The following is a 14970-nucleotide window of genomic DNA, read 5'->3' on the forward strand; positions in this document are numbered from 1 at the left end:
GAGCTCTCACGGTCGCGACCGTACTGGCTGACCGAAAGCCTGATGCGATGATTGCGCTCTGCGCTTAAAGGCAATGCTCCACATTTGAAGATATTGAAGCAAGCGTCAGGTCTAACGAAATAAGCTCACTTATAACTGTCGGTGTGCTTTTAAGTTAGAAAAGACTGCTCTAGACAGCACAATATCTCTTTTTAGTAAATACGCCCCTCGATACGCCATTGTTTGACTGCGTCATCGTACCTTACACAATAATGATTGAAAGCCAGTTGATGGCCGCTATATCTGAAAATTATGCTCACGAAGGCTAGACATGCACAACTCGGCAATTAAATCTGCGTTGGCCTTGATCGCCACATGGTCAATGGAATGACAGTATTTGAATGACATTATGGCTGAGATAGATGGACGCCTGGGTGACCTTGCAACAGTGTGCGCGAAATAGCTAGCACATCTTCGCGGGCGCGTAGCTAAAAAACTAGAGACCTTTTGCTCTTAGAAGGACGCGTCTGAGAACTACACCGAATGATCTTCAAGACGGCTATTTCAGTTCAACGCATCATACAAATGTGGAATACTCTCTTAAAGCACACTCGCCACAAATCTCATGCGCCAGCTGGGTGTCCCTGGGCATAATGGTCACCCACTTGGCGTCCATATTTGGCAGGATCGTGTCCTGGAACGGAAGACCAGGCACGTCTCGCTCGTCTCCAGCAGACCCATGGCGGTGCTGCTCTGGAAGCGGAGGGCCGTCTTGATGTCAAGCGAAACGTCGCGCACCAGGCTCTGGACCGGCAGGCTGTGAACGAACTGCTCGAAACTCTGAGAGTCTGAGAACTCTGAGAGTCTGAGAACTCCGAGAGTCTGAGAACTCTAAGAGTCTGAGAACTCTGAGAGTCTGAGAACTCCGAGAGTCTGAGAACTTTGGGAGTCTGAGAACTCCGGGAGGGACGGACTCCGGAGTTCCGGATTTGGGTTGCGAGTCGCCGCTGCAATATCGTGCAGGCTCACGACTTCATACCTGCTGCAGTTTAGCCTCAAACGCCGCAGTCGGCGTAAGATATTGCGACGGTAATAAACACGACACTGCGGTTATGAACGACATGACATAATAAAAAAAACGACGAACGTACAGTATCAGCAAATGTTGGGTCAGGTGGGCAAAACAAAACAAAGGCATTGATGCCAACTCTCTATACGATTGGCATGCCACTGCCGTTGCAGCTCAGTTTCGTTCAGCATCACGCGCATTGGCCCGAGTCAGTGCCTGGGTCACATGACTGCCCATAATCAAGGGTCTAGCAGGCATTCGTGGGGTCGTGGCTGTGTTCACTTAGTTGGAGTACATACGTTCAGGCTCTTGCAAGCACGCACAGCCCTATTTGGGCCGTACGGTTATGGCATGTGACTTTCAACCGGCTGGATGGGTACCGATTTGTTCTTACGCGTACGCTAGTAATGATATGCACAGGTCTAACTTATTCTCTTTTCCCAATCCAGAGTTAGGTTGTGCTGGCGCGAGACATTTCACCGACATGATTCAGCTATATGCCCTGGCATCTGGCCACCTACGTTAGCAGGTCCCACTATGCATGCAACGTTTCTCTCACTTCGAATGTTTGAAACGTCGTTCAGTATAACTTTCCAAAGCCAAGGACGATATATTTGGCCGAGCCGTTGAGAGGAGCCAGCCGCCAGCCGGATGTTGGGACGAGAGCTCGGGGCTATTTGTCTTCTGGGCCCTATGCCGCGACGTCTGCCTCCGGACTTCACGGTCACGGACCACTCTGACTTAGAGTGTGTTTTTATGGCGATAAATAAACTGGGTCGCGTAAATCATTTGGTCGGACTCGCTCCCAGAACCATCCTAGGCACGGCGTGTGTGGTGGGCAATTATTATGTCTCCATGGATGCTCTCAGCTTCGGCATTTCCACTTTGGGCCAAAACACATCATTTTTATCAGCCTGTGAAACATATTTGTATAACGAGGAATGAGGTTACTACTTCTGTGTAATCCAGAATGAACTTGGAATGCTAATCCATATTTGTAATTAAACTAGACAGCAAAGCGATTTCTTAAAACCTTGGGTATCCATGTTTAAAGAACATACCAGGAAAAGGCGAAGCTGGATCAAGCGTCCATAGCTAAAAGCCATAACATAGGGATTTGTAAGCAGTAAACAAGCCACCAAATCGATCACAGGCGTCATATTAAGTTTCCCAGCATGTCAGCCAAATTGCGCATTCCAATGCAAACATATTGCACCACGTCACAAAATTACACGTCATCCGTTACGTCCCAGGTCATTTTCATGGCACTATTTTTAGTTGATGACAAGCGCTACCTCGTCACTAAAGATATCCCCTTCCCGTCGGGACGTGACAGATTCTGTCGGGATCCTGTCGGGGCATGTCCGGTCCTGTCGGGATCCTGTCGGAACGTATCCGGTCCTGTTCGGATCCTGTCGGGAAGTGACCGCTCCTGTCGGGATCCTGTCGGGACGTGATCGCTCCTGTTGTGATCCTGTCGGGAATCGCATCTGACGGGACATGCGGCTCTCATCGGCTGGGACGGGGTGCTGTTGAAACCGCAACTCGAATGCAGTTCTCTCCAAGGCGTAACACTCGCCGGGAAATAGCTGTTAACGTGTGTCGAGTATATATATATATGTATATATATATATATATATATATATATATATATATATATATATATTTATATATATGTATATATATATATATATATGTATATATATATACTTTTATATATATATAATATAGAGTTGCAAAGTATGTTGCTATATATATATATATATATATATATATATATATATATATATATATATATATATATATACATATATATGGGAGACACGGTGCTTCTTGCACTATCATCGTGCATCTTTGGATGGGCAAAATGTTACCACTTCACAGTCACTTTTTGTGGTGCAGGTGAGAAGCGCGGGCTACAGACGCGACTTTTTCCAAAATGTAAGCTCGCAGCGTGGTCATGTGATGCTGCGTACAAGGACAGCAATGCGATATTTCCAACAGTGCTGTGTGTGCCAGTCAAGCGACACGCACTCTTGGCTATGCCACAAAAACCCTTAGATGCTGTTGAATGTCGAAACAGGATTCTGAAGGAAAGTTGTTGAAAGTTGTTGAAGGAAAGGAAGAAAATATTGATAAAGTGATACCATTTGGGTACAAAACAAGAGAATTCAAGCATACATCGCCGTCGCAATAACAGCCAAGCAAAGTATGTTGCTAAGTTTATGTGGAGGTGCCATCTGACTACCGCTCAATGGTATGAGGACAAGCTTGAAAGGTTGTGATAGTTATTCGTAATTTTTTTGAGATATTTGCATCAAATTGTTCAAATATGCAACGGTATTTCCTGATCTGTCCTGTTTGTCGTAGGCTTTCTGTCATTGCAACTCTTAACATAAAAATGAAAACACAAATTTGTTTTAAAATTGGATTGTGTGTGGCATTGCAGTCTGTTTTTTGAAAGGAACTCAAGTAATGGCAAAAATGCATTATTTTTATATTTTAAGTTTTTAATCTGCTCAAGTCCGATACACAACCTGGTCAAAAGCCCGCGGATTCTTGCCGAGTCCTGTGCGGCGGGTTGGCGGGTTGAAGAGTTTCGTCCCTAGCCCAGACCACTGTCCGGTGCTTTCCTGCTTACACGCCACATCGCCACATCGCCACACGCCACATCTAGTCTCATTCCCTGCGAGGATAAGTGGCCGTTGACCCGGATAATAAGTGCTTTCCTTGCACTTATTATATGGAGGGGTCATGGAGGCCTTATCTTACAGCACTGTGACCGCGCAGAATGTGTTTGTCCAAATGCTAGTCTCTGGCTGCTGCTGGTCTCTAGGGCTGTTGCTGGTCTCTGGCTGTTGCTCATGTCTAGATGTTGCTGGTCTCTGGTTGTTGCTGATCTTTGACTGTTGCTGGTCTCTGGCTGCTGCTGGTCTCTGGGGCAGTTGCTGTTCTCTGGGGCTGTTTCTGGTCTCTGGCCTTTGTTGATGCCAGGCCCTGATGGATTGGAACGCGAGCATGGCCGGCTCCAATGTGTCCATCAATGACCCTCGGATTCTCCCGAGAGGGATAGGAGATAGATAGGAGAAGGATAGGAGAGCGGCTGGCTGGCTGAGTGGTGTGAAGCCCTAAGTCTCAGATTAAAGCCTTGGAATGTCAATCTCCGGTGTGTAGAGCATTTGCTTGTCTGTTATTATCCAGTATCCTCCAGTTATTACTGATGACAATATTCGACGCTTTACCGATGTTCCAGACGCCACGATGACAACGGATCAGGAGTTGCCGCCGAGTTGTGGGTCGTTTGGGCTTTGTTGATCCTGACCCGGCCTGGTTGGGCCATAAGTGAGTGGCGGGTACGCGGTGCCAAAAAGAAAACTCCATCAGACAAAACATTATAGAGCACCCAGCTGCTCTAGCCCAGACGCGCACACGACCCCCCCCCCCCCCCCCCACCCTAACCGAGGGCACAAGATTCACCCCCACCTCGTCCTTTGTCAACTTGGAACTTGAAGATTTTTGCGGAAGTCAACGTCCTGCACCGGATAATTTTCATTCTTGTGGACGCCACCGAGTCATGGCAGTTTGCGGATACAAGCTTCTCATGCCCAAACTAAAACATACGGCACTTCTAACCAGCTGGTAAGTAGATTCTGGTATGCTAGGCGACGGTGTGATTAAATTATTTAAAGATGATTTAACATCTGTGTGATTACGTTTGGGTTGCTGATTTTGTACTGTTAAATTAAGCTTTTTTACGATTTAGTGCAAGCCTTGTCTCAAAGCATTTACTGATTCCCGTACAACGTTTTGCCAAGAGAAGGTGTTTAGTTTCAAACATCTGGTTGACGTATCGCCCCGGTCTCAAGTCAGCTCCAGCGACCTCCGACTCCCGCCAACCGCGGCCACCTACTGCACGGCGTTTCCCCCCTCCCCCTCCCCACCAAAGACCGTCAGCACGCCGTCGTCCACGGAAATAGCGCGTCATGGGATCGCGGCCACTCGCCACTCTCTTGGGCACAACACTGGCTGCGTCGCAGTCGGGTAATGGACAGAAGAGGCGCGGGGCGGAGGCGGGGGCGGCGGTGGGGAGGGGGCGTCAGCGGGCCAATCGCAATCAATGGGCGTTGATTGCTTGGCGGCGGGGGCGGAGAGGGAGGGGAAGGGGGACGGCACTGCTAGTGCGGGTCATGCGTTGCTCTCGTCGCGGTCATTTGCTGGTAAGAGGCCTGGGGAAAGGGGATGTCGGCGGAGTGATATTGCTTTCTGAGCGTGTCAACTGGGCGCGAGTATTTTCGTAAGAATGTTGCCAATCATTTTTAAATGTGGCATTGCAGTTGTGGCGTTGTCTGAAAAACTAAACGTAGAACACATTCCCTCTCTTTTAATGATCAAGTCTTGGTGCCATTCTGGGGCGTTGGCTACTCAAGCCTTTTGGTCCCAAATGTTGCATTCACTGCGCTCCAAGTGGTTTACTAATGACGGCATATACTGTTTGCTTTCCTCAAAGCTAGAGTTAAAATAACACAACGTTCGATATTATGCGACTAAACAATCCGAAAACCGACGGAAGCGATGACATACGGTTAAATAAATATGATCACGGTTATTACGGATTACGGATGACATACGATTAAAAAGGTTCGAAATACTTAGTTGTCATGCACACACTTGTAATACCCGTCTGCTGAGCTATCCGGCATCCTGTGCGCAACTTCCGCATCCGAAATGTCTCCGCCGTGCCCCGCCGCTCAAACTGCCACCCGCGAGAGCAGAACGAACCGTTGCCGCACGCCTGCTCAAGCTCGACGCTGTGGCTTTCGAAATGCCTCGCCCCAGCTGTCAAATCGGTTCTGGAAACCACTTACCCTCGCAGTGGGAACTGATCGGTGCCAAGCCGAAGCACAGGCTGCATGTCGCTCGAGCCGCGGACGGCGTGGACCTCCGCTGCAGCTCTGTTGAAGCCAGGGTGTGTCCGGCGAGCAGTTTTCATCGCTGCGTATTGTTTTCGTCGATACTGTGCACGTTCGACGACAAAGTATCCTTATAATTCAGTTTTTATGAACATGAATACACAGTCCGCCGTCCTTGCCACAAGTTGACGAATGCACACCAATTTATTACGTAAGAAGGGCTTGACGATGCGTCCAAGTGTGTCAACGTGGCACGTGCCGATAGTACTCACCACGTCCGCGGCCTGCCTGGAATCCTGACGCCCTCCCTCCGCCTGGTATGTCTCGATAGCTGAAAGCAGATTGCTTCATGCATAGACGGCCGTGGCTCACATGTTCAGCCTGAACCGGAAAATTATAGTTGCATTACTCTCTGCCACGTCCGGTATCCGGCTGTAGGTCTACATGCCAGTTGCTAAGATGGCGTGCAGAGTGAGCCGTAGTGTCCTGATGACGGCTATTTCTCTTCAGGAGCTCGAAGGGGCTGGCATTCGTCCACAGATGATTTAGTGCGCGGAAAAATATTGAGACGTATTGGATAGTTATGTATGTATTGAGCCCGGTCAGTTTGCATTTCAAATACTTCATCTCGGGGCTATGTAATGATCGCATTGGGTATCTATGCGACAATTCTGATGGCATTGATGTCTGTTATAACATATATCATATAATAAATAAGAAATTCTGTCTTTTGGCCTCTAATACCTGGAGACTGTCGGTGGCAGACCCCATGGGCCAGCATGTCCTAGATCGGCGTAGCGAGAGGAAGGTTGGTGTAACGCTACCAGCCGGATCGGACGATCGCACGTGGTGCGGCGCGAGCCAGCCTGCCCCATAGGGCAAGCATTCGCGGCGTTTGACTTCGCGTTATTGCTACTTATCAGAACAGCGAAGGATGTGGCCACCGCATGCTTGTCGCCTGCCTATCTGCCAGTTGCGCGGAGAAATATATAGTGAAATCCTAATGTGACGATCAGTCAAACCCACAAACGAAAACAAAAACAGATTGAGTGACGGCTCCAAGCAGAGATTCCAGAGTAGCTGTTTATCGTGGCGTTACATAATTTACAGCGTGTCGAGAAGTGACAAAAAGGACATAAGCAAGCATTCGGTCATCATCGTAAGCGCATCTGAATGGTGACAAAGCGGCATGACAGTTCGTCAAGCGCCAACCAGCCGGTGTGGTTCTAAACCAAACAAACAAACAAACAAACCGCCAACCAAAAACCAAGTTAGTTCGCCAGCCAACTCCTTTAAGTTGACAACGATGAGATCCAGGACTAAGACAGAGAAGTCAAGTTTCTCTCCGGCGACAGATGCAAATTTATCGACGGCCTTTTGGCATAAGTCTTCCCGATTTGGAGACTGTTACTAAGACACAACCCGCGTCAGCAAAACGGTCATTGTGGCGCCGAAAACTTCGATTCTGATAGGATGACCTCAAAGCTTCCATAGACCAGCGCGGAGAGACCAGGACTTGCAAGTCGACGACCACTTTTCCAAACCCAGAGGGGGCCGTGAACTAGCTGTGGAAGCTTCTCAGCAGCCGAGGACCATGGGGAACATCATCACACAAGTTGTGTTCAAGAAGGCGCGCTATCATGCTTCCAACTTAGCCACTGTTCTCTCGGGGCCAGCTTTACGTCGGCAGCTCCAGAGAAAGCAGCCAGCCTCACTGTGACAGCAATAGTTCTTGGCGCTGGAGTTACGCCGCAGCAGAATCGCAACGCACACCGCGGTACGCAGCCCGCATCCCCACCGCTATTTGCTGTCGCGCATGGACTCGTTTGCTCCGCGCTGGATCTGTCCGCTGCCGGGAGTGACAGAGCCGAGTAGCGGATCGTCACTCTGCGCCTCGGAGGAGCACGTGACCCACGGAGTGGCAGCCGCTTAAGCGGCGATTCAAGAGGATAGGGGGACCCGCTTCGTGCCAGGGCCGCTTCGCTTCGCTTCGCAGAGCCACGTCGAGCTTCGCGTCAGACTCATAGTGCGTGACCCGAGGCTGGTGTGCGACGCCTGCAGATCGTATGATGCAGTGCCTCTGTGCTTTATTTGAGGTTGAACGTCTGGTGGCGCGGTGTTTTTTTTAGATTGCATTAACTTTTTTGGCCAGTAAATGATTTACGGATAGTAAATACAGCTACGCACACCCATGCGACTGGTCGCATCCGTTTCAGATCACGAAAGAAATGCAACCACGTCACGCAATTCCTTTGCAGTTTACCTTTCTGCATTACTCGGGCGTCTCTGGACATCTCAGCTGGTTGTTAATATCACAGAATATGGAACAGAATGACTGCGTCACAGCGTTACATTGCGTATTCACATGAATAATTCGCTATGCAGAAAATGTATGTCGAACTGGAGCACAACTGGAACTCTTCGGTCAGGGGTAACATTGCAACAAGATTTGCTTTGCAAATATTCTGACTCCAAAGCTTCGCTTTAAAACTTCAGGGCACCTTAAAATGGTAAATAATTGTTCCTGCACTAACCAGCTGCGGAAGTTACAATGATTATAAACTCTGAATGCTGTTTCTGACGACGCACTCATGCAAGCACAGCACATTATGGCTCGAATTGCACCAACTGGTGTCTATAACGGGGACACTTTGAGTGTTTAGAGCAAGGTGACTAACTGCTGCCTTAGTTTCGGTCTCTGCAATGCCTGTGATTTATACGATTTTCTCTGTTGATGATAATCACATGGTCATCCTGCCAATAGCCAGATATCAGCCCTAATTTGGAAGAACACATCCTGTTTATGGCCGACAATGGCCAGAGTCATCTCGCAAGTCAAACGTCATTTAACTCATGGCGCCAGGTTTTTGTGGACCTGTCGCAAGATTTTACAACGTTGGAGGCGAGATGGCAAATCGTCTTCCAACATTCTTTCGGAAATGTCGTTGCAACAAAAATTTTGTTCCGGGCATACATTGCTGGCGTGCTGACATGCATGCACACATGCAAGCAAACACATTTTGAAATGTTTGCTTCATTTGATTTAAGCAGTCTTTCTGACTTGACAGACGTAACGTATGGCTTTACAGTCCACTCATTCCTGTGCTCACAAACCTTTGAAAATTGCTCTTAATTCAGCTTATTGCTTTAATCGTGAGTGGAAACTGAAAATGCAACGGCTCCAAAAGTCGCCACACCGTTGCGTAATTCAATCCGGCATGAGTGATTTCAGGAAAGTATTTATGACGCTGAATCATCGAGATCGGCATTGAAAAATCCGGCCGGAGCCAGTGTCACAATATTCTGAACCAGCCAAACGCACTTTGCGTAGGCGGAATCAGACCGTCCTCAGCATGTCACAAAACAACGGAATATTTCGGCTCGGGTTGGAGAAGGCTAACACGACGGCTTACCGGGCTGTCGATAGCCAATGGCACCATTGCTTCGCCGGGTAGTAATGTGCGAGCGCAGTAATGCCGCGCTGCGTGCATTTGACCGCTGCTACGTTATGTTATGTTATGTTGTGTTTTGTTATGGTCCCCTTACCCGCGGCCGTGCGGAAGACCATTGATTCGCGTCCATTCGCCGGATCCCGTGCCGGATCCGGATCCCGGATCGCCGGATCCCGTGCCGTGAGGGACATCGAAGCCCATGCCGGACCCCGGGGGCATTGACACCCAATCGCGCGGCTGGCCGGCCGGCTTTCTCGTCCGACCCCCGGGGAGGAGAAACATCGCCGGACGCTGTCGCCGAGTGGGGGCCGGTTACGGGCACGTCCTCGCCCGACGCCCAGAGAGGGAGTGCGTAACATTGCCGGACGCCGTGTGGGAGCCGCTTACCGGCACGTCCTCGTGGTGAAATCTATGTGCGCGGCGTACTGTCCGCGAGTGGCGTGCTGCACCCAGAAGTTTTGCCCAAATTCGACATGAGCTTAAAAAAGTTGGCCGATTTTGCATCATCGCCATTACTAGAATCGCTGCATCGTCGTCGTTGTTATCGTCATTTCGCACCGGAATACAGCGCCGGTTCATATACGAAAACCCGAATTCAAGGCAAAACCTACGTTTCCTCAGCTGCATTGCCTTCATTTAAAGAATGTACATGCGTATCGCTTGGAATCTTACTTAAATTTAAGCGACATCGGGAGGCTTCGCCACCTGAAGCTGATTCCTTTGGCAGTCTCCATGGTTCTGTTGGTGTGGCAGGTACATAGAGGCGCGTTTGTTTTGACATGAGCAGGTGGGGTGAAATGGTCGACAGCTTTACAAGTTCAGGACACTGAAGCGAAAACGCCAGATTGTGTTCTGCTTCGACTGTTGCCAAGGGCTGAATCGCGAAGCTTCCTCTGCGGAATAAAGACTGTGGCTTGGTATGGCTGTGTAAAAACCGTAGCCTCGACCAGCAACTGTATGCAAGGTGGGGTATTATCGATGACGACAGCCCCTCAGAGCTATACCAATATCCACTAGACTAGAGCTCCCTTAGCTTCACCAACGTGTCCTTGATCTGTTGTGGCGTCGCTTCTGTCACCGAGAATATTGAGGAGAGAGAGATATGAGAGAGAATTAGGAAGAGAAGGATGGAGACGTAGAGGAGGAGAGAGAGAGAGATCGAGAGGAGGCGGACACGAGAGAATGAGAGAGCGAGAGAGAGAGCGAGAGAGAGAGAGAGAGAGAAGAGAGAGAGAGAGAGAGAAGAGAGAGAGAAGAGAGGAGCGAGAGAGAAGAGAGAGAGAGAGAGAGAGATAGAAGAGAGAGAAGAGAGAGAGAAGAAGAGAGAGAGAGAGGAGAGAGAGAGAGAGAGGAGAAGAAGAGAGAGAGAGAGAGAGAGAGAGAGAGAGAGAGAGAGAAGAGAGAGAGAAGAGAGAGAGGAGAAGAGAGAGAGAGAGACGAGAGAGAGAGGATAAGAGAGAGAGAGAGAGAGAGAGAGAGAGAGAGAGAGAGAGAGAGAGAGAGAGAGAGAGAGAGAGAGCATTCTGCCTGCCCGGCCCCCTGGGTCTAGATTGCGGTACCCGCGGCGTTCTGCGTCTCAGCGCGTTCATAAATAAACTTTGTTGGCATTTTTGTCGTTTCACGCGCCATACGCTGGGCTTTCTTGCAGTTCAAAGCTATCACGGCATCGCAATTTTGCTTTAGCGTAAAACTGCGTATGGTGGTATTCACCCCGCTGAAAATGTTCCAATGGAAGGCTGGGCATGCCGCGGCATCAAACGCGGCCGCTGCGCCGCTGTTGGTAATGAGATGCTCACACACAATCACACACCGTGCTGACAAGCTCACGACGCTGTTATGCAGCTTCGTGAACGCCAGTCGGCATTAGCTGCAGGTGCTTCAGTGATTTGTTCTGCTGTGAGTGTTTTAGGTAACTGATGCGCTGTGAGTGATTCGGTCTACAGGCTGCTGTAGTAGCTCTGATGGCTGCCCATGAATACATTGGGAAACACCTTCTTGGGGTGCAGAGGAAACGTGCAAGCCAAAACCAACGTTCATGTGCCTTTACCTGTGCGCAGTTTCTGACGTTTTCTGTTAAAATTGTTTTCCTATCAGAATGACAGACGACAAACAAATGCCGCGACTCGCTCGGAATTTTTTGGCTTCAAAATTTCTCAGTGCCTGTATCTGCTGTCACCACTGAAACGCGTATGAATTAATGTTTTTGTGCTACCCACAGCAGCAGCAGTCTGCCCTCCCCCCTCCCCCCCCCCCCAACACACACTGGGACTTGATAAGCGCAGTTCACGCGACCTAAACCGTTTTCTTGCCGCCAGGTGCACCTGTTAGCGCAAGCAAACTCCGACCCCGCCCCTCCCAGATGTCCACGGCTACGCGGAACCCGTCCACGGGTATGTGGAACTCCTCTGCATCGGCGTGGAACTCGTCCACGGCCGGGTGGAGCTCGTCCACGGCCGGGTGGAGCCCGTCCTCGTCGCCAGTGGACGACGCCGCGCTTCACAGCGCGCCACTCCTGCCGTCGCCGGTGCTCGCGCCCGGCCTCGCCGCCTGGAACCACTCCGACGCCGGCGTGACGGGCCTCGTGACGGGCGTCACGGGCGTGGTGACGGGCGACGTCGCGCCCAACATCACGGCCGAGCCGCGGCCCTCGCAGCTGTTGCGTCACGACGCGGCCGTGAATGCTGTGCTCTGCGCCGCCTACCTCGTCGTGTTCGTGGTCGGCGTACTCGGAAACTCGTTCGTGATCGCGGTCGTATGCCGCTGCCCGCGCATGCGCAATGCGACCAACTACTTCATCGCCAACCTGGCCGTGGCCGATATCCTGGTGCTGGTGTTCTGCCTTCCAGCCAACCTCGTCTCCAACATCTTCTACCGTGAGTACCCACAAAAAGCGATCGAGGAACGTTTAATGATTATTGGAGATTACTGGGGATTATTGGGGAGAGGCAGCTCTTTTCCGACTTTGGCGAAGGTGCATGACCAGAAGGTGGGAAGGTGAGAGAGTTACCAGCGCCAAAACGACCAGTGTAGTTTAGACCACATGGTAAGGTGCGGCAAGGGGCGGGTGGGGGGGGGGGGGGGGGCAGACGGCGAGGGGTTTCGCCTTGCTCTCAGGCTTTTTTTCCTTTTAGCTCCACGCGAAGCCTTTGACGGAAAGTTACAGATCAGTGTGATGTGTTTTCACTGAGCTCCGTTCACCCCTTTCTTTTTCTCCGCCTTCGGAAAATCCTGGCCACACCCCTGACAGACGAGATATGTTTTACACAACGCGTGATGACGATCCATCGACCCGCTAAATGTGACGCCAAAGTTATATTGCGCAGTGCATACACCAGCACAACAGCTCACCACATCGACATAATCGACACACATCTCCCATCTCCCATATCTCTGCGTAATGCGACGCCAGCTCGAGACACCTCCCTGGCGGCCGATGCCGGCTCGAGACGACCCCTCGGTTGCCCATGCATCACGGCCGGTGCGCCGCGGGCGCGAGCCAGACGACGTGCTGGACGAATGACCACCGATCGGTCAGTCTGCGTCACGGACGAGTCTGTAGGAGCTGATCATGGCGCGGGGGCCATGCGAAGGCGGCCATCGGACGGGCATGCGAGTGACGATGGGAACCAGACGTGCGACGTCCAACGTCCAACGTCCAACGTCCAACGTCCAACGTCCAACGTCCAACGTCCATCGTCCATTGTCTAATATCCAGTGTCCATCGTCCATCGCCCATCGCCCATCGTCTAACGTCTAACGTCTTACGTCCAACGTTCAACGTCCACCGTTCACCGTCTACCGTCTAACATCAAACGTCTAACGTCTAACGTCTAACGTCCAACGTCTAACGTCCAATGTCTAATGTCCAATGTCCAATGTCCAATGTCCAATGTCCAATGTCCAATGTCCAATGTACAATGTCCAACGTTCAACGTCAAACATCCAACATCCAACGTCCAACGTCCAACGTCCAACGAACGACGGGCATCGTTCGACGGACATCGGGCACCTTTCTTAAAAGTAACGGGATGCACGTCGTGGTGAGTCGTTTTGTGCATCTCCTCCATGGTGTATTTTGGACATAATCTCCATGGTGCATCTCCAGCGGTGATTGGGCTCGTAGGGAGCAAAAGAGCGTCTGGCAGGGTTCTGACCCGGGGAGGTAGAGGTCCGCGATCTTGCCAAGGAAAAAGAAAATATTCACAGTGAAGGCATAGACAGAAACACTTCGAGCCTATTGAACCGTTTATGATGTAGTACGTCGCGCATAAAGTATTGAGTGGTTGGTCTGGGGGGGGGGAGGAGGCAGGATAGACCGTTTTAATACTTTCGGTGGGGGGCTGATTGCCCGATAAGTCTTAAAACCTCATCATCACCCCTATCACCCCTTCTCTTAGCATCCTCAATGCCGATAAACAGAGAATACTGGAAAAGCAAATGGAAAAAGTTTTTGGCAATCTGCACTTGCTATCAAGGTATGTCGCTACTAGTACCATGTTCATTTTATGCCAAATGGTATTCTATAGTTACCCAATGCTTTTGCCATGCTACTTTCTTCATATGAAAGGTCAGTCTGCAAATATCTGACAAGTTTTTCACGCGATAACACCAGGATTGTTATACAAAAACAATTGACTACAATATGTGGCAGCTTTTAGAGTACAGGGTGGCTCAAACAAAAGTTAACCCATATCTCTCAACAGCAGTAAGTGCATTCGCCGCATAGTCGCGATTATGCTGGCCTTTGACTGTCATTCGAATGGCAGAACAAGCTCAGCGGCAGCGGTAATCACCAGTGATCCTACGCCCGTCAAATCGTGACAGCAAAAGGTGCTTCAGATGGGCGCCTGGCGGTCCAGCATCCGCAACAGCTGGACATGTTGTGGACAGCCCGGTCGATTGTCCACGCTGACGCGCCCCATCAGAAGTCCAAAGGTGGCTTAGAGCTTTTGGAAGTTCGCTGGTTTTTGGTTCTTGAGGTTACCACACAGCATAAAGTTCAGTGGCGACAAGGTCGGGCGAATGAGAAGCTACAGCATGACAACTTCGAACCGATGTGCATTCCGGGGAAATGGTTCTCGCACCGATCCAGTGAGGCCCATGCCGTGTACGGTGACGCCCCGTCCTGCCGGAGCCACCCCTCACCCCGATTGATTCAGTGAAGTCACCCCAGGGTTGCCCAGAAGGGCTATCAGAGGTGGCGACTTAGCGCTCTGAGGTGCTGTTGACGAAATACTTGTCGTCGTCATCAAAACGGCATCTGCTGTAAAGTCGTGGTTTGACGACTGTGAGAGCAATGTTGACTAACATTTTTGATTGCGTTTTCTCCATGGAATGTTTATTTAAATACTACCGTAGTATTGACTGTGCAGAAATGTTCTTTCATTGTTGAAAAAGCCTGACTTAGCTTGTATTTGGCGTTCCTTGTAAGAGCAGTGTATTCGTATTGATACACTCTGGTTGTTTCACTTGTTTACGACATTTTTGCGAACCTGATGGATGAAACGAGGGTTGCATCCATCGGGAGACCTCAATCGGGAGACCTCACCCCGTGCTCCTG

General features: G+C 50.3%; 1 pseudogene; it reads left to right on the plus strand.

Annotated features, from left to right (window-relative positions):
* The first annotated feature begins 11795 nt into the window (after nt 1-11795).
* LOC119091948 (neuropeptide SIFamide receptor-like) overlaps nt 11796-14970 on the plus strand; it is a 49380-nt pseudogene continuing 46205 nt past the window's right edge.

Source organism: Pollicipes pollicipes, unplaced genomic scaffold, assembly GCF_011947565.3.
Source record: "Pollicipes pollicipes isolate AB1234 unplaced genomic scaffold, Ppol_2.1 Scaffold_1600;HRSCAF=1878_pilon_pilon_pilon, whole genome shotgun sequence".
Lineage (NCBI taxonomy): Eukaryota > Metazoa > Arthropoda > Thecostraca > Pollicipedomorpha > Pollicipedidae > Pollicipes > Pollicipes pollicipes.